Consider the following 22739-nt stretch of genomic DNA (forward strand, 5'->3'; position numbering starts at 1 on the left):
ATGTGGACTTAATTTGGCTCCTGATTCAAACAAAATAATTTTAAAATGAAATTTTTGAAAAAAAATCAAGGAAATTGAAAAATAGACTGGATTTTAGATTACATTAAAAATATTCATTTTCTGAGATGTGATGATGGCACTATAATGGGTTTCTGTTAAGTCTTTATGTCTTGGGAGTACATACTAAAGTATTTATGGGTGAAATTACATAATATTTTGGATTTATTTTAATATACTCCAGAGAAAAAAGGGAAGCTATAGATGAAGCCAGATTACCAAAGGAAAGGTACTGTGGAAATCGTCCAACATACACAATAGCAGAGAAGTAATACTATGAATCTGTATTCATCCAGTTTCAACATTTTGCCAATCTTGATTCAAGCTATTCCTCTCACACGTATTTTTTTCTTGTATTTTTTAAAGTAAATCTCAAACATCAGACAAAATATCATTTCACTCACAAATATATCAACACACATCAATTAATAAGGAGACTTTTTTTCACATAACGACTTGGCCAATATCACATCAAAGTTAATCATAGTCTCAATATTTTCTAACATACAGTAAGACTGTCAAAATATTAATATATATGTTGAAGCTGGATAATAGATACCTGGGGGGTTCTTTATACATGCTAATGTTGTGTATGTTTGACATTTTTCATGAAGAAACATTTGCTTAAGGAATAAGGCAACTTCCTGTGTAGTAATATGGAACAATGTTCAAGACATGTTAAGTGAAAGAAGACACAGGATAGTATATGTACTATGCTACAATTTGGGTTTAACAAGATATATAGAGGTGTGTGTGTGTATGTGTGTGGAGAGAGAGAGAGAGTCATGAAATATAACTGGAAAATACACATGGAAATAAAAACAGCAGTTGTCTCTGAGGAGGGGAACTAAAGCACCAGGGAAGAAGGAAGATGCGTTTATCCTTCTGCATCTTTTGGATTCAGGATGGTATATTATCTATTCAAAAACATACATCATTCATAAATTAAAAGAAAAAAACAATGTACAGGCACTTGATGTATCATATATCATTAAAACAAATAATTAACTATGATTACCAGTCACAGCTTAAAATAATCTAACTTTGGTATCCTACCAGATTTAGATTGGAAAATTACCCTTCTATCTCTAAAATCAGAAATCTCCAGCCATCTGTCTAATCCAATACTGTGTTCGGGTTTTAGAGCTACTGTGGTCTAAAAGATCGCCACTTCAGCGTACTGTCATCTCCTTTACCTACTATGACAAGTTTGGCTTATTCCGGTTCAAATCTTTCTATATTTGTGTTCCAAGTCTTTCTTCAGTAGAGCAAAGCCTCTCTCTGTTTATTTCTCTGGTGGTTAAACTGAAAGCAAGACCACTTTTCAAAATTGTCCCACATCCAAATGAGATCTGTATTACAGTCCAGTTGCTACAGATCATTTTCTGTCCTTCCAACCTAGCTAAGCATTGATTAAGTAACATATACTGGGCTAGCTGTTGTTAAGGGGATTTGTCTTTTTTCCAAATTAAATTTTAAATAATTTAAACAGATTAGTGCCTAAACACAAGTGCACAGTTGTCTTTTACAGCAACAATTTAGATTTAACTGAGGCAGCATACTGGGAGCTTATAAAGCACATCTCCTTTTAAAATATTTTTTCTAAATTTTTTTTCAGTCCCAAATGGAAAATGAAGCCAGAGTACATAAAAAGTAGAAAATCATGGAATGTTATTCCTTTTGTGAAATTTTAGAGCAACAATTATTTTTAGTAACATCTGGGCCAAATGTTCTTATAAGATTTAGTTTATTCTGAAATTAAATACCGTACAATATCAGGATGAGACACTTAAAATTCTGCAGTACTATTCCACAAGGAAATTTACAACTAGAAAGAATGTGCTTTTATACATACCAACAGTTTTAGTAAGCATTAAGTATACAACATGGAGGAACAATAGTCTTTTACAGGCAAAACAAAATAATTGTGTAACTGTAAAATCACGCAGAATCTACTTTGTAACTCAGCTTCATTCTTCATGAGGGATGGCTTAATGGTTCTTTTATTATAAAACCCAATGACATTGAGCTGTAAGGAAAAAGTATAAATTGTAGAACTGATGTATCAACACCAAGATGAGAAAAAATCTAATCATGTAAAACTTCCTGGAACCTCTTTTTCATTAATACTTGAATAGCACATTTTTAGGTATACTTTTAAGTTCACAAACAAGACGTGCAACAATGGATAGGTATTCTGAATGGCTAGCATGAAAGGACTTGTCAAATTGCTTTGCTAAAACACAAGACACAAGCAATTCAGTTTGGATTACTTAGATTTTTTTCCTGCTTTTCTACAACATATTCTCCTAAAAAGTCAAAGAAATCCTACTTTGAAGTTCCAACCACTAAGCTTACATTTTTTAGAGAGCTGCCCTCCAGGTGGGTGGCAATTTTGTGAACAAGTAACATCTTGTACCAGCCATTGTGACCAGCTCTGAGAACACACAGGTAAAACATGGCCTTTCTCTCAAGGAACTTAAGGAAATCTAAGGTATGTGGGCAACTGGCAACCCAATTTCAGGGACGTGAACTGATACACAAAAGGAGGAAAATATAACAAATATGACAATGTGCTTTTTCAGACTTCTAGTAATATTGCTATGTGAAATATTTCTATTAATGAATTAAGTTACATTGATTACCTTCAGGAAGTCCTTAATCATTGCAGGACTTTCAAGTCTACCATGTTTTGGATAAAGTTAAAAGAAGTATCCTTTTAATAATAAGGTCCTATAATGCAAATTTTTATTAAATTATGATATTTTCATTAGGAACTTGCTAAGGGGACTATCTTCTAGATACCTACAGTAGAACTAACAAGCAGTAAGTGTTACTTCCAAGCATTCTCCATGCCTTTTAACCGTATCACACCACAATTTATTAACATAATGAAATCTTCTCTAAAATAAAGGCATTCTCTCATCTGTAAGTCAACATCCCCCCATCACCAAATCTGTGTTGTATGTAGATAAAAACTGTTTTGTCACAACTTTTATGTTTGTATACACAACTCAACAGAAATTGATAGTTGAAACAATAAGCATAAGTTTCTAACTTACAGAGAGAGAGAGCTTTAGACTTGGGAAGACCTGGTTGGAAATCCTGGCTGACAAGTCATGTACTTTGGTGCAAGTTACTCTTCCTATTTTTGAAATGTCCATAAATAAAGGTAATGTTGAAAGGGCCTAGCATATAGGAAGTGCCAGCCTATGGCAATTGCTATTGTTATTATTACTGCTTATGATATTTCCTCAAAATATGATAAAAAGGCACAAATCAAATGGGGTAAGATTAAAACAAGGGATCTAACTGAGTCAACAAAACCCAGTACTGGGTCTTGAATAATGGAATTTTCTTTTCAACTGAGAGCAGTAGATAGCTGTTTTCTATCTGTACACATAGAACTATTTTTCTACCCAATCTTCTCAAAGGCTGTGTGGTAGTGGTGTGTTGGTGCAATAGATCTTCATGACTTCTTTTACATGCTCGAGACAAAGGACGAAAGTATGCTGAAGATCCTCTGACAACCTCCCCTCCTCCCCACCGACAATGACCAGATAACTGACCAATCCAGGATGTCAGCTGCAGGTTGGGTTCTAGGTAGAATGTTGGGGTGTCCCCTGGGGCTTGCTGTGGCTGGTGGATCCACGGTAACTGGGCAGAGCCCTCTAGTGGATCAGTGCCATGGAGGGGCTGCTGTCCTCTGTGGAGCTTGGCTTCGGGCTGATCCTTAGAAATCTGAGTATGGGCCTGGTTTTGCTGCTGCCCAATGGCCTGTGTTCCCAGTTCATGTTCCAGAGCCTCCACTGGGAGACAGTGTTGAGTCTGCCTGTCCTCAGCTTATTGGTGGGTGTCTTACTTTCTTTCAGATTTATTCAGTCTGTTGAAGTCAACTTAATGGAAGACATGAAAAGCAACTGGCAAAAACACTGGCTGCACAGATTGAGGAGAAATGCCACCTCGTTGACAAGATCTGTGTGGCTAAAAAGGAGTATGCCAAGATGGAGACAACTTTAAAGAATGCCAGGCTAGAGAAGGGGCCAGCAAATATACCCAGTCTCGCTGACACTTACAGAAAGTTGATGACGGTGGTCAACCTGAGTTCAAGGAAGGAAATCAATTTTCTCCTCCAAGAACTGAAGATAGAGAGATCCCTGCAGTCTATACGAGAAGCAATGGCGGAGATGCTAATAGTGCTCAAGTTCCTGGAAGAGGTCATGAGAATCAGCACATCACAAGGGGCTTTTACAAACCAGCCAGGGGACCAAGCACCAAGTCCTGATGGTCCTTTTCCCAGGAGTGGGCCCTTGTATTAAAGCTGTGCTGTTCCCTCCCCTCCACTCAGGCCTCCCAAACGGTCAGGCTGCATTCACTTACTCAGTCAGATCTCCATTTCAGCTGCACTGAGGCCAATGGATGGAGGGCAATCCCTTCCTTTGGACCAGAGTTCCTCCAGCTTTACAAGTGAGCACAGAAGTGAACTCCTTCGTGGTCAACATCTCATCTAAAATATACTGGAATTCCCAGAACACACCACGAAGGATGGGACTTTTTTTTACATTCAGCAAATGTTTGTGGATTATCTCTTCTTAGTTGTGAAAGAAACGTTGTAATTGAGAGTGATCTACTTAGTTTGAATCTATATTAAGCCTCATTTCTCAAGACAGTTTGGGTAACTATTATATATCAGCAATGTAAGTGAAGTGTATATATAGTTATTCTGTGTACAAATATTGCATTATAATTTGAAAATACATGCAGTTTGTCAATATAAACTTTTAGATGGCCATAGCATTTATTTCTAGAGTTTAATTCTGAAGCCATAAGTTTAAGTCAAAGAGCCTTTTTTTACCTGAATATGTATAGTTTAAAAAAAAAGATGAACCTTTTTTAAGATGAAGTTAAATTGTACTCTTAGAAGAAATTTTTATCATTCAATTTTTACATTCTGCTATAATATCCACAATAAAAAATAAATTTGATAATTTTTTTTAAAAGTATGCTGAAGACCTACATCAAACCCAGAGCCAAAAAGACAATAAATAAACAGTTTTCATAAGGAAGCCCTCCATCTAAACAATTTAGACAGTTGGGTATAAATTAGATTTAAGAGATTGTTCTAAAAAAGCAGCATTAATCAAAACAGACTGGAATATAGGGCCTTGAATTCATGATCAGAAAAATCAGTCTATAACTTCTAATAGCAAGCTCAGATTTCATATTGAAGCTGGCAAAGTCACCAGCACAGTAAACAGTAGCATCTGGCTCTCAAGAAGGATGGTGTATACAATGGACTGATCCATAACTTCAGTCTATGTTAGACATTTAGATGGATGGGCTAAGAGCTCAGTGTGTTATAATAACCCTGAAAAGCTTTTGGCTATGGCTGTGAACACATTAGCATGAACTTAAATCTGTTGCTTTATTTACAACAAGAGATATTTGTTTGTGCTTTCTGCCTAAATGGAACTGGTTAAAGGCACCCAAGACCTTAAACGGTGAAATTTATATCCAAGACAACAGCTATTCACTGTACTGAGGATCCACTGAACATCTGTTTTGTTTTCGGTTTTTTTTTCTTTTTTCCATTTCCTCTCAGTTACATCTTTTTAAAATAAGTGGTACCTTTATTTGGAGTCTCTGTCTTTCCATATTAGGAACATTAATGCCTAATTTCCTTTTTCTGTGTTTTTCCCCCACTCCATAACCTGAAGCTTAAAAAAAAAATCAGCTAGAGGGTTCCTTGAATATGTCACCATTTAGAAATGCCACACATGCAGTCATTTGTTTCTAAGCTAGAGTGCAGGCTCTGTAGAACAGTGTTCCAATTATTCTTGTTGAAACCACTCAAAGCGACCAGAACTAATTTCTCCCAATATATCACTATAGTTTAACATCTAGAATGAAAAGATGCCCTCACTAGACCAGTAGAAACTGATTATTGCACATTAAGGATATAATCAGAGGGCTTCTGTATAGTAGCCAAGGTTTCCAAAAAATGTAATTAAAACACACCCAATCTAATTATGTGTTAATGCTTTTACAAACAGCATTAACATAGATGAATTACATGTGACATTTATTCATATGTATATTGATTTCAAACAAATATGTGAATCTCACCCTGACTAAAATTAGATTGACTAATTAACAGATGGGCTTTCTAGTACCATTAAGGGATGGCATAACATTGCACTACCTTTTAAAATTCATTATACTCATCAGCAGGCATTGTAGTGTTCTGTAAATTCTTTCATTCAATCAATAAGTATTTTTTCAAAAATCTCTTTTGAGTCTAGCAGTAATCTAAGGAGAGTAAGTCAAGATGAAGGCTTATTTTATTTTACTTTTTTCCAGGCAAAATTTTATTGATTAAAGTAGCTGAAAACAGCATTTGCTTGAAAATAATTTTTAACTGAATTAATGGCTTCCACATTTGGTGAAACAGATTGAGCTGGGTTTTATTCTTCAAGCTCATGTACAGTTATAATTATTTCTAATTTTTATTGATTTATTTTATTTTTTCTTTTCTTTTTTTTAATTGAAGTATAGTCAGTTTACAATGTTGTCTCAATTTCTGGCATACAATGTAATTAATGTTTCAGTCATACATATATACACATTTCTTTACCATATTCTTTTTCATTATAGATTACTACAAGATATTGAATATAGTTTCCTGCATTGTATAATATGAATTTCTTATTTATCTATTTTATATATAGTAGTTAGTATCTGCAAATCTTGAACTCCCAATTTATCCCTTCCCAGACCTTTTCCCCTCTGGTAACCATAGTTTGTTTTCTATGTCTGTGAGTCTATTTCTGTTTTGTAAATAAGTTCATTTGCATAATTTTTTTAGATTCCACATGGTATTTTTAGATATACGGTATTTTTCTTTTGCTTTCTCCTCCTGGCTTACTTCACTTAGAATAATGATCTTCAGGTCCATCCATGTTGCAAATGGCATTATTTTGTTATTTTTTATGGCTGAGTAGTATTCCATTGTATATATTTAGTACAACTTCTTTATCTAGTCATCTGCTGATGGATATTTAGTTTGTTTCCATGTCTTGGCTATTGTAAATAGTGCTGCTATGAGCACTGGGGTACATGTATCTTTTCGAATTAGAGTGAAGCTTTATTTTAAATTAAACATCTCTTAAATGATTTTAAATATGTCACTATAAACAGGACCTGCATAAAGAAAGAACACTAATATGACTCAGAAAACTACCCAAATTGGAAAAAGTTTCTAAATGTTCTTGTGGCATTTGATTTGATGGCCAAAACTGAACAATCATCCCCTTATTAATTAGGGTGGTCCTCAATCCCAGTAAGGCAAGATTGGAAGACTAATGATCACGTTTTTGAGATCTCATCACGTGACCTGCAAAGAATATATACATGCTATGCCTCTAAAAAAATAAAATAATTTTCTTTTTAAGGACTTTTCAATCTATTCCAAGATATTCTTAGAAAGTGAAATTGCAGTGGTATTCTAGTAAAATTACAGCTCAATAAAGAGAAAAATAACCTAAAATGGAAGAAACACCTAAGTTTGTAGGAAAATGCTCTTTCCTTAAGTTATGTGGTTGCAGAAGGTGCACTGAGTCAGAAATCAAGAGATCTGGGTTCTGGTCCTGATTCTGTCACTCATCTCATGTATAACTCTGGCCAGTGTTCCCCTCTATAAAAAAAAAAAAAAAAAAAAAAAAAAAAAGGGAGAGGGATGAACTGTCAGTCCTGAAGGTTTGTTCAGCAATAAGTCCCTAACTGCATGTGCCTTCCCTGAAAAGTAGAAATCTGGGGTGTAGATGGCCTCTGCATTAATCATAGCCTGCCGAAAGTGACGATTAAGACAAGGGAACACAAAGACAGTAACATGAAGCTTGTGTGAGTGAGATTGGGAAATGCGTAATTTTCTTCCATTTCTTTTCATAGTAGTGGATCAATTTTTGAAGAGAAGAAATTCTAAAACTCCCATAAATGGTCATCACTACCCTGAGAAGCAGGTGTTGTTTGCTTACAGAAAGATGAGGGCTCCTCGGTTTTATGTCCAAAGAATTAACACACCCAAGCACGGGCATCGCTGCATCAGGCTTCCCTTCAGAGAGAGATGGTGTTTGGCACGTAGCCAATAAAGGGGGTGTGGTCTCAGGTCCGGCAGAGAAGGCAGAGATTGAGGGTCAGTAAGAGCACCTCTGAAAACATTCCTCACACTGTGCTCACCCACTCACCCCTGGCAAGTACTAGCTGTAGGTCCTGTGCGCTTTGTCAGCTTCTCTGAAATAACTAACAAAATGACAAGCAGTGGTAGGTCCCTTTCCAGCACAAATCTAGCTTCACTCAACAATATGGAAGGAGAACAAGGTGGGTGGGGCAGGACGGGGAAATCTTCATTTTCCTATGGCTTCATTTTATTTCACTTGTCCTCTGTTTCACAGAACTCAGAGGATGAATTAGAACCCTCTCTGCACTTAGTGCCCATGCAATTCAGTGGAATAAAATGGCAAGTGAATAATGTTCACAACACTATGGGTGGGGCAAGTCCTTGTCTGTTGTGTGATGTTCTGTGACTTAAATCATCTCTTGCAAAAGGCTATAAAAAAGAATAGACCTCATCTAACCTTACTGTCTTTGCTCCCAGCTCACCATCATTCCCACCCAAAAGTTTCTTTAATGCCTAAATGTTTCTGGAATCAGTCTTTGGCCCCAAAGCCTACAGTTCGTGCAGATACTCACAGAAGAGACTAGGATCATCCCTCAAAATAAAACGAAAAATAAATATTTTATTTTATTTGCCATTGTCTTTCAAGTGGACATCCTATACCTCGAGCTAAAATTCAGTTAAGTGTTCATAGAAAAGTGTGAAGGCAAATAAACAATTTGTTCTCCTAAATTTCCCTTTACAGCCCCTTCCAACCACACACACTTATTTTCAGTCTCTAAAACAAATTTAGTGTCATATGCCTAGAAGGAAGAGAAAGATGTTAATTGGATTTATTCCCTTGCTCTCCCAAAAGGCCACACCTAAACAGCCAAGGTGAGGATCGCTCCTGATGCATGGGTGTGGGAATGTGATGTTTGTTACCAGCAAAAAAACAAAAACCAACGCTTAGAAATCTGTACTCTCGCACTTCTCACCGCTCGTTAATTGGGCTTGTGAAGCAGGAAAGACAATTTGCTTGCTGGAAAAAGCGAGAGAGAACTCCATCATTCTCCCACTACCGGCACCTGTTCTGCCAGCTGACACCACCTAATATCAATTTGACCATTAAAAGAAGGCAATTTACCAGTAACTACCTAAAGCTACACACTCCTCCCTGCTGCTTCACCCTGCTTTCTCTCTCACCACCTACTCACCCAAAGCAGAAAAGAGGCGGCAACCACTAAATATTTCTCCAGCACAGACACAGCCAGTATCTGAACATAATCAGGGATTTTGACCAAGAGAGCCACCACCCTCTTTCCCCTCTCCCGGCTCACCATATGGAGAATACCACGTCCACTCAAGGGTCTGCAAATCTGAAACTGATTCACATTAACCAGATCTAAAAAATCTATCCTTCAATTACAAAAATAGAAAATACAATTCAGAAAAATGCATCACGTGGAGAACAAACTGAAATCGTGGCTGGAGGGACATTTGCATACCAGCTGAGCCTGTGAACTCCAGGGTGACACAGAAAGCAAAGCTGCCCAGCCCAGACCCTGGGAGAGTATTTTACAAAGGGCTTCCAGGAACCCCCATCAACACCAATGCCTCTTTTCCGCTTCCAAAATGCTCTGAATAAAGACCTTCTTTAAGCACTTACAGGGAGCGGCAGCTTCTCTCAGCACTGTGCCTGTGAGTCACGCAGCAGGAGGGGCCCCAGAGCAGGGCAAATCAGGGAGCCCCCAGCTTCCCCGCAGGCTGATGTCTATGAGACGGTAGTCCAGGAGCCGACTTTCCCATTACAGCCTCAGACTGTAATCCATGTGCTTTCGGCGGGCCAGTCCCAGCTGCCCACAGAGCACCACATGATCTGCTCTGACATCAGATCAGCCAGACGTGACAGCCCATCCGCCAGCCTCTTCCACACTCAAGGGTTGCATCATTTGGATGCCTTTAGCTTGCATTTAAGCAGGTGGTACAGAGTAAGGAACTGTTGTTTTCTCACAAGATTTTTTTTTTTTTGCCTGATTCCTTCTGTTTCTAACAGAAGGAAAAAATAAGCAAGAAGAGCACTCGGATTTGTTAGCAGCCAGAATTTATCAGCTATATGGGAAGTAACTGAACTTCCACCCCTGGTTCAGGGAGGGTGAAGAATGAGTCAAGATGCCAATACCATGGGAGTGATTTCATCCACAAATCACCACCACCTCCCCCACCTTTCTTTAGATCATATTCATATGATGATATATACCATAAAATATTGATAGATTTTGTGTATATTTTATTTAAGCTAGTCACCACTGATTTTAGTTCATGGAAGATCTCAGGGAGGTAACCACTAGACTCAGTGCCACATACAATAATTCCACCATAAGAGGACTTAGATACAGTCCAACAGAAATAAACTTCTCCACCTAGATGGACAGACAGGTCCGTAAGTAGGCAGAAAGTCAGGATCATCTATTCATGCTTGCATTCACTCATTCAGTAACCATTTATTGATCACCAATATTAGAATTGAGGGAGGTGAATATTTGAACAATACATATAATTTCAAATAAGATTTTCTTTGATTTGGCATAGGGTTTCTAATTCTATTTCTGTAATAAGTTCTGGAAGTAATGGCTTTATCAAGGCTCCTTATAATATGTTCTGTATCTAATACTAAATCTGAAGACTGATAAAAAAAAAAACCCATGTTTTACCCTAAATTCACTATGATAAATGGTAATATAACCTTTAAGGTAAGAATAATCAAAATTATTAAGCTTTTATGAAGCAAAAGCATAGCCAAGCTAGGCAGCAATGACCAGAAATGTAATTCTTCCCTAACCGAGAGGAGAATGCACTCTTAACTGTATTACTTCCTGTGAATTTGGCTTATCAACTGCATTTCAGATATTTATGTAGAAATAAGATCTCCCTAACCAGCTTATAAACCCATTGAATGTCATGCACTTTGGTATTATTTACAGTCACCTAAACATAATAGGTGTTCAACAAGTAATAAGAATAAATGAATTGACTCAGGGAACTATATTCAATATCTTGTGATAGCCTATAATGAAAAAGAATAGGAAAAGGAATACATACACACCCACACACACACACACATATAGCTGAATCACTATGCTGTACACCAGAAACTAACACAACGTTGTAAATCATCTATACTTCAATTAAAAATTTTTAATTAACAATCAAAAAATAAAGTAAGTGAATTGACTCAGTTTTATTCTTTATGTGGCTTATTCCCAACAGAGATGAAATGGAAATTAGTTGCCCCATGGAGTCTCATATTGAATTCCATAATCGCAAGCAACCAGGTAATTTTCTCGCAGGAAAACATCACAAGCTTGATACAAAATACAAGAGGAAATAAATAAATAAATAACTTAAATATTACATATAAAATTACAGATCAATTATTAGATTAATAATTAGATTAACAGATTATTATTAGATTAGACTGTTTTCATAACAAAGAGGATATGTAGATACTATCTAAACACTGATATTATAGCTTTAATAAGGGCATAAGAAAACAATATAATCCACTTTTTTGATATTTTAGAAATATACTGAGTGCCATTTAACATGTTAAGGAATTCTCAGTCCTTATGCCATCCATAAATTATAAAGTAAGTTTGAAAATCAAGCCAGAATATCATCAGGACTGGGAGTCACAAGACTTGGATTTGAATGGCAACTCTATCACATACTAGCTGTGTCCATTTTAAATGTAAAGAACAAAGCTAAAATGTTTCTTATTATTCTGTAGAAAAGAGCATATCAATAAACTAAGATACAAAAAAATGAAAATGATACATTTTTCTACTCAGGAAATATCTTTTTGTGTAGTTTCTTGGCATTTTACTCATCTTTAACTTTATAAACATAATTAACTCTGAGCACTTTAAAATAATAATTCCCAGATATGTTTCTGTACCAACACTCCACTTAGTGATCTTTTGTCATTATCTCTTACCACATGGGCTAAGTAAAGTAGGAAGTTTGGCCTCACAGACAAAATGTTCCTTCCAAAATCTAAACAGCTAATAAAAATTTAATAGTCAAAAAACTATCACTACCACTGCTAAAACTCAAGTTCAGACTGCATCATCATTTGTCCCCTAGACTATGGCAACCACTTCCACTCTGTCTTCCATACGGGAAACAGAATGTTCTTAGTCAAACTGAATCACTCTTTAACCTACAACCCTTCACGAGCTTCCTATCTCATTTAATTCCTTACCATGGTCTCTAAAACCCTTCAATAATAGTGTACAGATGTTTCTCAACAGGCTTTCTTCCCTAGTAACATACTGAACATTACTCTCCTTGGCTGAATTATTGTTCTTTAAGTAGTTAACACTTAATTTCTGTGATTGATTTATTTCATTAGGATAGATTACCAGAAAATGGAATTACTGAATCAAAGAATACCATCTTCTTCCAAAATAATAATGTTTAAGCTAGATACATAGTTGACTGTCCAAAGACCACAGCTCCCACCTCCCTTGCAGCTAGGTATATATGGCCTTGTAAGCAGAATTCTACCTCTCTTGCTTAAAAGAAAATTCCTTATCCTAGACTTCTTTCTTTCCCCTTTGTGCAAGCTGGAACACAGACTTGCCTGTAACCTAGCTTCAATCATACAGCTTTAACACTTTGGAAATTCAGCAGAGCAAGAGAATGGAAGGAAACAGGGATCCCCAAATGACCACAGACAGCAGAGCTGTCCTTCCAACCAAGACCACTCACTATGGACTGTTGTGTGAGAAAAAAATAAATTTGCTTTTTAAGACACTTTATTTGACACCTCTTTTGTCACCATATCTTAAGCTCTGTCCTAACTAGTACAAGTGGTCACAAGTTTTTAATAATGCAACTTAATTCATATTGCCCAATCACTTAGCAGAAGGCCAAAAAGCTTACAGTTTTACCACCTTCTTATTGACATTGAAGCTTATTTCTTTTAAAGAAAATCTACCAAATTGACAAAGGAAAATTAACAGTATATGTTCTCTTTTTATTATTAGGAAGTTAAACATTGTATTCATTGGTATTACATCTTTTGAGAATTCCTTATTCATTTTTTTCATTTTTATTGGTTTTTTAGTATTATTCTTGTCCATTCTATTGAGCTTCATAGTTTTTCTGCTTTGGAGAAACATGCTGATATGTTTTATTGTCATCAAATTTGTAATTTTCCTATTGTAACTTGTTCCATGGAAAGCATTCCTAATGCCCAGATTTTGAAACTAAATACCATTACCCACTAAAAAGAATCAGGGTTTTTCGGGGAAAAGGCTGATTTCACATCTGAGGCAGAGAAAGTATAAGGTGAACTTAGGACACTGTCTTATGCCAGAAAGCAAGGAAACTATTGAAGAACATTGGCACTGTGTCAAAGGACACAGGAATCAATTTAGGGAGGCTCCCAAAGGCCAACTTTATCAAAGCATCAGTTCTAGTTAACTATGGCTATGTAAGATCATACCAAACTTGGCTTAAAACAACATTCATTCTTTGCTCAAATCTTCAGTCTGGGTAAGGCTCAGTGGGTCAACTGGTGTCTACTCAGTATCAGCTGGGCATCTCAAAAGCTGGAGGCTGAAATCTACTGAGAGCTTGTTCACTTATATGTCTGTTGCCTGGACTTGAACAGCTAAAAACTGGAACACTTAGGACTTCCTGGTTAACTCTCTATAGCTGTATAGTGTCTTACCATGTGCTCTTTCCAATACAATGGCTTCAGGGTGATTGGATTTCACTAAAAGCATATGTCCCACTTCTGCTGGGCGAAGTGATGGAGAAGTGTCAACATCACATTGTAAGAAGAACATGTGGGACCAAATATATTAGTGTAGCCTTCTTTGGTAAACACAATCACAGCATCATAAAGAATACTATAACTGATTGATGTATTTGAATATATAAAATTCCTAATGACACTCAACATAGGGGGAAAGAAATCACATTTGCCACTAATTGAGATGACAGTTATTACCAGTTTCTTACTCAAAAATTGGTAAAGAAAGAAATTTAAGAATTAATTCTTTCTTTCTCACATGGAAATCTATTTCAGAATAACAATTAGCTCTAGTTGATGAGGGAACCTCTTCTTGACAGAAGAATTCTAATTAATGAATGCAAGAGGACTGACAGAATTGGAAAATCACCGTTTTGCAACTTGTAATGGAATAAGTGGTTCAGGCAAGAATCAGCAATGGATGTTAAAAGCATTGAGCATAAGGTGGACAAGGGACTGGATACTAATCTGCTGCCAAGTTATCAACACAGAATATTTCCTTGTCTCAAGGGGAAAAATCATAACTTTATAATGGAGTGATGTTGCAATTTTCACATTAACCATTAACCCAGTGATGAGGCTTAGCATTATGAAAAGTAAAACAACTAGGTATTGTGCAACCCCTAAAATAATACAATATAATATTCACAGCATGATCCATGAAATATTCTTGACAAAAATGTTTCACCTGACTTTAGTCATAACTTGAAATCGAAATTTCCAGTTTACAGGAAATACAGTGGGGAATGAACGAAAAGTTAAATGAAACCTGAAGGAAACAATCATACATATCCGGAGGATGGAATTCTACCAAAAAATTGACCTAGTCTCTTCAACAAGTAAATACAATTTTTTAAAGAGGGGAGGGGAGGACTTTCCTGAACTAACACAGAAAAGAGACCTATTGTAGCCAAATGGCGGTGGGGAGGGTACACCTCAGTGGTAGAGCTTGTGCTTAGCATGTACGAGGTCCTGGGTTCAATCCCCTGTGCCTCTGTCTTAAAAACAAACAAACAAACAAATAAATAAACCTAATTTACCCCCCATACCCGAAAAAAAAGCCAAATGGTAAGAGCCATGCTGGCCATTGATTAGATCCTGGTTTGGGAAAGTTTGCTAAAAACAACAAAGACACCCTTTGGGGACAACTGAGGAAACTGAATGTGTACAGACTATTAGAAGATATCAGGGAATTTTTATTAATTTTTCAGATGTGATAATAGTATTATGTGTAGTTAGGAAAATATCCTTTTCTTAGAGATACATACTATGGAATGTAAGGGTAAAACAATATGACTATAATTTATTTCCATATGCTTTAAAAAGAAAAAAAAATATAGCAAAATGTTAATGATTAGTAAACCTATGTAGGAATGTATGGGTATTTGCCATACTATTCACCCTATTTATTTTTATATGTGATAGGTTGTACAGTAAAACATAATAACACAGAAAAATTCTTCCCAAGTCCAGTTTTCTAAATATTTACCTCCAATTTTTCTAATTTTTATGGCTTGATTTTTTTAATCACATAACAATTTAAATTACCTGGATTTTTTTTTTTTGAGTATTTTGTCTTTCCCCATTATGAAACCAATTATCCTTTAAAATTATTAAATAATCCATCTATTTCTCCTCACTTATTATACTTTTGTCTCTTATTAAATTATTGATATATCAAAGTCTATTTCTGAGATAACTATTCCATTGATTTGCCTATACCAGTGCCATTTTAATTTAATCACTATAGCTTTATATAATAATGAAACAACCTTCTCTTTTCGATTAAAGCCATTTTTGCCCCTTTGTTTTTCTTGTTATTGTTGTTATATTCACGTTTGATTTATTTTTTAGATTCTACATATAAGTGATATCATACAGTATTTGTCTTTTTCTGTCCATTTGTTTTTTTCAGGTAATTTTTGAAATTTGCCCCCAACTTTAGAGAAAAAAAAATCCCATTTTCATTTGTTTGTTTTCTATTAAAGTTTGATTAAAATTGAATAGGAAAGAACTATCATCTCTACATTACTGACAATTAATACTTAATCTCACTCAAATTTTAAGAGCTCTAGTTTTTAGTTCTTCCTAATATTGAGTTATAAAATGCTTTCTTCAAATTCCTCAGCCCCACTGTTTTAGTTCTGTTCTCTGGAGTGACATAAAATTTGTGTACCCTTTCTTCCACATAATTGAAGAAAGCAATTAAGTTCCCAGTTTACTCAGCCATTTTCTGTTTGACATAATTTTTCACTCTCTTCATTGTCCTGCTTACCTACTTCCAAATATGCTCCATTTTGTCAGTGTTTCCTCTTGAAACGTGGAACCCAGATCTAAGAACTCAAGACTTCAAATATATCTGGTCTAAGAAGCACAAAGAAGTGGTAATCTTATCCTGAAAATCAGCTGTTATTAATGCAGTCTAGATTCTTTTTTAATTTTTAAAAAATTTTTACTATTTTTTAAAAATTAAAAAAAATTTTTTTTACTATTTTTTCCCTTAACGGAAACACTGGGGATTGAACCCAGTCCCCATGCATGCCAAGCACTTGCTCTTCCACTGAGCTACAACCTCCAACCCCCAATGCAGCCTAGATTTGTATCCACTTTTCTTGGCAATCCTCTGCACTATCGGCTCATAATGAGCTTGCAGTTAACTAAAGTCACAAGACCTTTTCCACTGAATTGTTCTTAAAATAGATCTACATTTTCTTGAATATAAGCAGATGAATGCTGAATCTATTTGTACATATATGGTTACATGTACCCTTGTGAAATTTGAAAGTAATTAAAACATAGTCATCTGTAAATTTAATTAACATGTCTTTCTTTAGCCTCATCCACGAAGTCTGAAAAAGAGTAAAGAATCAAGTCCAATGACAAAATAACAAAATCCTTCTTTCTGGGGGATTGCCCAAGGCCAAGTTGAAACATTGGATCTTCAGCATTTCCTTACCAATTAAGAGACCTATGAATAAAAGGAGCAAGATTAGTTTGATCTCATCCACTCTTTGTAAACCCACCCTGATTCCTAGTGATTATTGCTCCCCAATCTGAATCCTCACACACTTCCTATTTTAAAATTCATTTTAAATTTTCTGAGGACCAATGTCAAACCCAATTGTACAGCAAAATCCAAAGTTTAACCTCTTTCTAAAATTATGAATAAAAATCACCCATCACACAGAATCTCTGCCATTCTCCAGCTCTCCTCAAAGAACAGTAACTGTAAATTGCATTTGCACATTTTTCATTGCTGTGGTATATCATTCCAGTAAGAGCAGTGAACTTATTTTGGTGCCTGCATGTGTTTCTGTGAAGATGTTTGCATACACATTTGTCTCCTCAACCAGACTGTAAGTTACTTAAATAACACTGAGTCATATTCAGTTCAGTTCAACCTACAGTTAATGAGTGTCAGGTATTTTAACAGCAATTGTGATTGGAGAGAGAGCGACAATAGAAAAGACAACAGAAACAGAGGTGCAGAACAGCATAGTGTTTTGCAGGGACTAGAAACAGGTCTGTACTACTGGACTGAGAATTATGGAGTAGCAGGAAATAAGGATGGAAAGTGCTTAAAAGGGACCTCAATCAGAGAGGGCCTTGGAAACCATGCTAAGAAACTTCAGGCCACCCAAGAGCCAGGTTCCCCTACAGACTCATTTTGTTTGCCCCACACAATCTTAAAAACAAAGATACAAAAATCCACAGACCTATCTACTTTGTCACAGTCCCTACATCCTTGAGATCTTAGACTGCAACCAGAATATTAGCTCTTGGAGCACTGGGCTAGTGTCTGGATCCTTTCTAATGGTCTCCTTAGTGCCTAGGTCAGTGCCTAGAGCTTACAAAGCATCAGAAAAATATGTTGGTCATCTCAACTGATGAAGAAAAAGCATTTGACAGAATTCAACATCCTTTCATAATAGAACTCTCAACAAATTAGGTGTAGAACCTCAACACAGGAAAAGGTTAAATATGACAGTCCACATCTAACATCATATTCAACTGTGAAAAGCTGAAAACATTTCCTCTAAGATCAGGAAAAAGACAAGGATGTCCACTTTTGACAGGTCTATTCAACATAGCACTAGAAATTTTAGCCACATTAACAAGGCAACAAAAGGAAATAAAAAGCATCCAAACAGAAAAGGAAGAAGTAACATTGTCTCTGTTTACAGATGACATACTCTTATACACAGAAAACCCTAAAGACACCTCAAAAAAAAAAAAAACTATTGGAATTAACAAACATACTCAGTAAAGTTGCAGGATACAAAATTAATGTACAAAAATCAGTTGTGTTTCTATACATTTACAACAAACTATCAGAGAAAATTTTTTAAATCTCACTTACAATAGCATCAAAAAGAATAAAATACTTAGGAATAAATTTAACCAAGGAGATAAAAGACTTGTACACTGAAAACTGTAACACATTACAGAAAGAAATTGAAGACGACACTAATAAATGGAAAGATACTCCATGCTCACAAATTAGAAAAACTAACACTGTTAAAATGTTCATAATACCCAAAGCAATCTACAGATTCAATGCAATTTCTATAAAATTCCAATAGCAATTTTCATAGAAATAGAAAAAAACTACAATTCAAATGGAACCATAAAAGACACTAAATACCCAAAAACTCCTGAGAAAGAGGAATAAAGCTGAAGGCATCATGCTCCCTGATTTCAAACTATATTATATAAGTACAGTATTCAAAACAGAATGGTACTGGCAGAAAACAGACACATAAACCAATGGAACAGAATAGAGAGCCCAGAAATAAACCCATGCACATATAGTCAACTAACCTATGACAAGGGTGCCAAGAATACAGAATAGGTAAAGGATAATCTTTTCAAAAAATAATGTTGGGAAAATAGGACAGCCACATGTAAAAAAAAAATGAAATTGGACCCTTATCTTATACCATACTCAAAAATTAACCTGAAATGGATTAAATACCTAAATGGAAGACCTGGAACTGTAAAACTCCTAGAAGAAAACATAGGAAAACAACCTTCTGGCAACAATTTTTTGGATAGGATACCAAAAGCACAGGTAACAGAAGCAATAACAAACAAGTGGTACTATATCAAATGTTGTAAAGCAAAGAAAACAAACAACAAAATGTAAAAGTGACCAATGGAGTGAGAGATACTTATTTTCTCCGATTTCTGGAGTTGAAACATGAAATGTTTCATGAGGTCAAAATCAAGGTGTCAGCAGGGCTGCATTCCCTCCCACGGCTCCAGGGAGAATCTGTCCCTTACCCCTTAGTTTCTAGTGGCTGTCAGCATCCCTTGACTTGTAGCCACATCACTCCAATCTTCAAAGCCAGTATCTTCAAATCTCTGTCTTCTCCAGCTTTACATTACATTCTCTTCTGTCTGTGTGTCAATCTCTCTCTGCCTATCTCTTATAAGGACACTTGTAATGGCATTTAGGGTCTATCTGTGTAACCCAGTATAATGTTCCCATCTCAAGATCTTTAACTTAATCACATTTGCAAGGATCCCTTTTCTATAAGGTAACATGTAATGGTTCCAGGAATTAGGACCAGATACCTTTGGGGGTCATTATTTAACCCACCACAGGTACCAAGATAGGCATGGATCAGGGAATACTGAATAAACGGAGAAGGAGCTAACAGCTCAACTTAAAAGGAGATGGACGAAGAAGCAGATGTCACAAAAGGTTTCCTAATTCGGTGATGCCACAGAATGTAAATTACTAAGGCAGGAGTGATAATAACAACCAGTAATCAAACCAACCAGAACAGACATTAGCTATAAATAACCACGACAGCCTAACAGGGAGTACTGGTTGAGTCTTGCTAACATGTATAATGTTGGAGGTTTGCTACAGGAGGATAAATAAGAAGTAACAACTGAATCACAAAAATTCCTTTACACATGGTTCCTAATATACCACTTAGGGAGGCAAAAAGACTTCCCCATGTAGTTTGTGCAGTATCCCCAAACCTCCTAACTCACTTCCAGCCATTTTTTTTCTTTCAATGTCTTCTACATTGCCCTTCAAAACTTCCCCACCCCTTCAATTATTTTTTATCCATCCAACGTACTCAGAATGTTTACTCGGTAATTTTCAAATAATTATTTTTTCATAAAAATAAAATGCTTTGTGTAAAAAAAGTTCTAGCAATATAAAGTGACATAAAGTAATATTCCCCTCTCCTCCAGCTAATCTCACTTCCCAAAGATAAGCACATCAACCAATATATCAAGACCTTATCAAGGGGAGGGTACAGCTCAGTGGTAGAGTGTGTGCTTAGTTAGCATGCATAAGGTCCTGGGTCAACCCCTGGTACCTACATTTAAAAAATAAATAAACCTAATTACCTACCCCCCAAAACAAAAAAAAAGTAAAAATAAATAAAATTGTAAACTTTTAAAAAATTAATTCATAAAAAGACTTTATCTATGTATATATAACTATATATATACAAGGAAATTTGAAGGAGCAACTATTTCGCTGTTGGTAAAAAAATGATCATCAAAACAATGCCCATTATGCTCCCAAGAAGCAGCAAGTTATATGCTCTTTCTTCTTATACTCTTTGGATCCAATCCCACAGGAAATATCTCTAATTCATAAATTATTTATTCTACAGAGGCATCCTAAAAGAAGATTTGCAGTAAGAGCAACAATTAAAACATCAACAACAATAATTTCTCCTAACCCCTAAACTTTTACCCTAAAAGCCTCCTTGGTTGTTGCACAGGCGCCTCAAATACAAATTACCTTAAATTGAATTTACTATCTTCCTTAGGAAACCTGATACTCTTACTGTTTTCCATCTCACTCAGTGGCCAAGCCAGAAACCAGGGGGAGTCACCCTTTTCCCCCCACATCACATATCCAAAAAGTCTCCAAAGTCTGGAAGAAGGATTGTAATATCCTAGATTAGCGCCTGCTTATCTCTCTGGCTTCATCTCACACCCTCACAATCTGGTCTCAAACCAGGATTACATTTTTTTTTCATTTCTTAGGAACGTATGCTTACCCAGGCTGGGCCTTTGTATGTGCTGTTTCTTCTAAAAAAGTTTTCCCTTTCCGTGCTTAGCTAACTCCTAGTCAATCGATAGATCTTAATTTAGTTATCAGTTTCCCCAGGGAGTCTCCCCACTCATTCTTCTCATCTGAGTTAGGGGTCTCTTTTCTGTGCTACCTCAGCATCCTGTGCTTTCTGTCATTTATGAATAGCAGCAATTATAACTGGCTATTCACTTGTCTTTCACCACTAGACCACAGGATCAGTTCATCTTTGTATTCTCAGGACATAGCATAGTACTTGGGATGTAGCAGGAGCTCCAAAAATACTTGTTACATAAGTGAAATTAAATAGGTAGAAAGAGTAGTGCAGATCCCAGTAGCAAGGCACTGTACATTTATGTTCAAGGAGGCAGTTCAGTGTGTGGCTTCAGTATAATAAACAAAATGGCAGCATCAATGTTTGCAGCATTTTGTTGACTTGGGCATAAAACAAATCCCACCCCCACCCCCAAAAAATAAGCCCAATTCTCCTCTCTACAGGAAGAAAATCAGACTATTCCTCCTCATCCTTCTGAATGTATACGGAAGGCAGAAGCAGTAATGTACAAGTCAAGTCAACTGACTCCTTTAGTGTCCTGCGTGTCTCTGCAATTACCATGGTCCAGTGAATATTCCTCCACTTTGTAGGTTCAGAAGATCAATTCTTATTACTTCACTCAAAAGTGGAAAGTCGCTGAGGCAGACTTTCACAACAGGGGTTCTTCATCTAAGTACAGAATACTGAAAATTATATGAGAGATTACTTCTCAATTCTCCCAAGAATGGCAAATAACTACTACCATTCTAGATGCAAAGAGAAGTTAATTCATTACATACAATGGATGCCTTACAGCCATCAGGGCTTATTTTACTCCCAGAACTCCTGAGTCCTTGAATCCCATGAAGTAAACTATGTCTGTCTGTCTATCTATCTATCTATCTATCTATCTATCTATCTATCTATCTATCCAGTTTATACATATATATGTATACATGTATGTATGTATGTATGATATATACTAATTCACAAAAGAAAATACACGTGTCACCAAAACAAAATACAGTATCATTACTAATCATTATTTGCCTTGAAAAATACAGACCCTAGAACCAAAAGGGTTAGATGTGTTTAAGGATATTTTAATTAAGCTGCCATATCTTGGTTCAGCTTTTCTTCCTACAGGTAACAGATTGTGAGGTCTTTGTGAGAAGGAACTACATTTGTTCTGGTTTCACTTTTTATTGAAATTTGAACTCCTAACAATTAACATAGTGCTTGTCACACACTCCATTTCATGAATGGATAGATGAATAAGTTGTATTGTAATACTTCCAGGGTTATTTTCTATTAGTATTTCATTTCATTTATGAAGTATGGGTTCTCATTCATTCATTTAACAAGTACCTACTATGAGCATGGAGCCTAGGCTAGGAAATGAAACAGGTTATGCATGGTACATCATAATTCATGTTCTTTAAGATTAATCTACCACTTCACACCCATTTGGATGACATTATTAAAAAAAAAACAGAAACTAACAAGTGTTGGCAAGGATGTGTACACTGCTATTGGTAATGTAAAATGATGGAGTCACTATGGAAAAGTTCAGCAATTCCTAAAAAAATTATAATGTAATTAC

The 22739-nt window shown here is 35.9% G+C and overlaps 1 protein-coding gene and 1 pseudogene across 3 annotated transcripts in view; one reads left to right on the forward strand and one right to left on the reverse strand.

Annotated features, from left to right (window-relative positions):
* Positions 1-22739, reverse strand: part of ANK2 (ankyrin 2) — a 601138-nt gene that overhangs the window by 507957 nt on the left and 70442 nt on the right. Inside the window, exon 1 of one of the 3 annotated variants that reach the window (XM_074341899.1) lies at positions 9879-10030. The exons of the other annotated variants lie outside the window; for them this stretch is intronic. The gene's annotated coding sequence lies outside the window, so the exon portion shown is untranslated. Of the gene's footprint in view, positions 1-9878; positions 10031-22739 lie in introns of those variants that run through there. 3 annotated transcript variants of the gene reach the window in all.
* LOC141579423 (uncharacterized) overlaps positions 8116-22739 on the forward strand; it is a 32578-nt pseudogene continuing 17954 nt past the window's right edge.

This window comes from Camelus bactrianus, chromosome 2 (assembly GCF_048773025.1).
Source record: "Camelus bactrianus isolate YW-2024 breed Bactrian camel chromosome 2, ASM4877302v1, whole genome shotgun sequence".
Taxonomy (NCBI): domain Eukaryota; kingdom Metazoa; phylum Chordata; class Mammalia; order Artiodactyla; family Camelidae; genus Camelus; species Camelus bactrianus.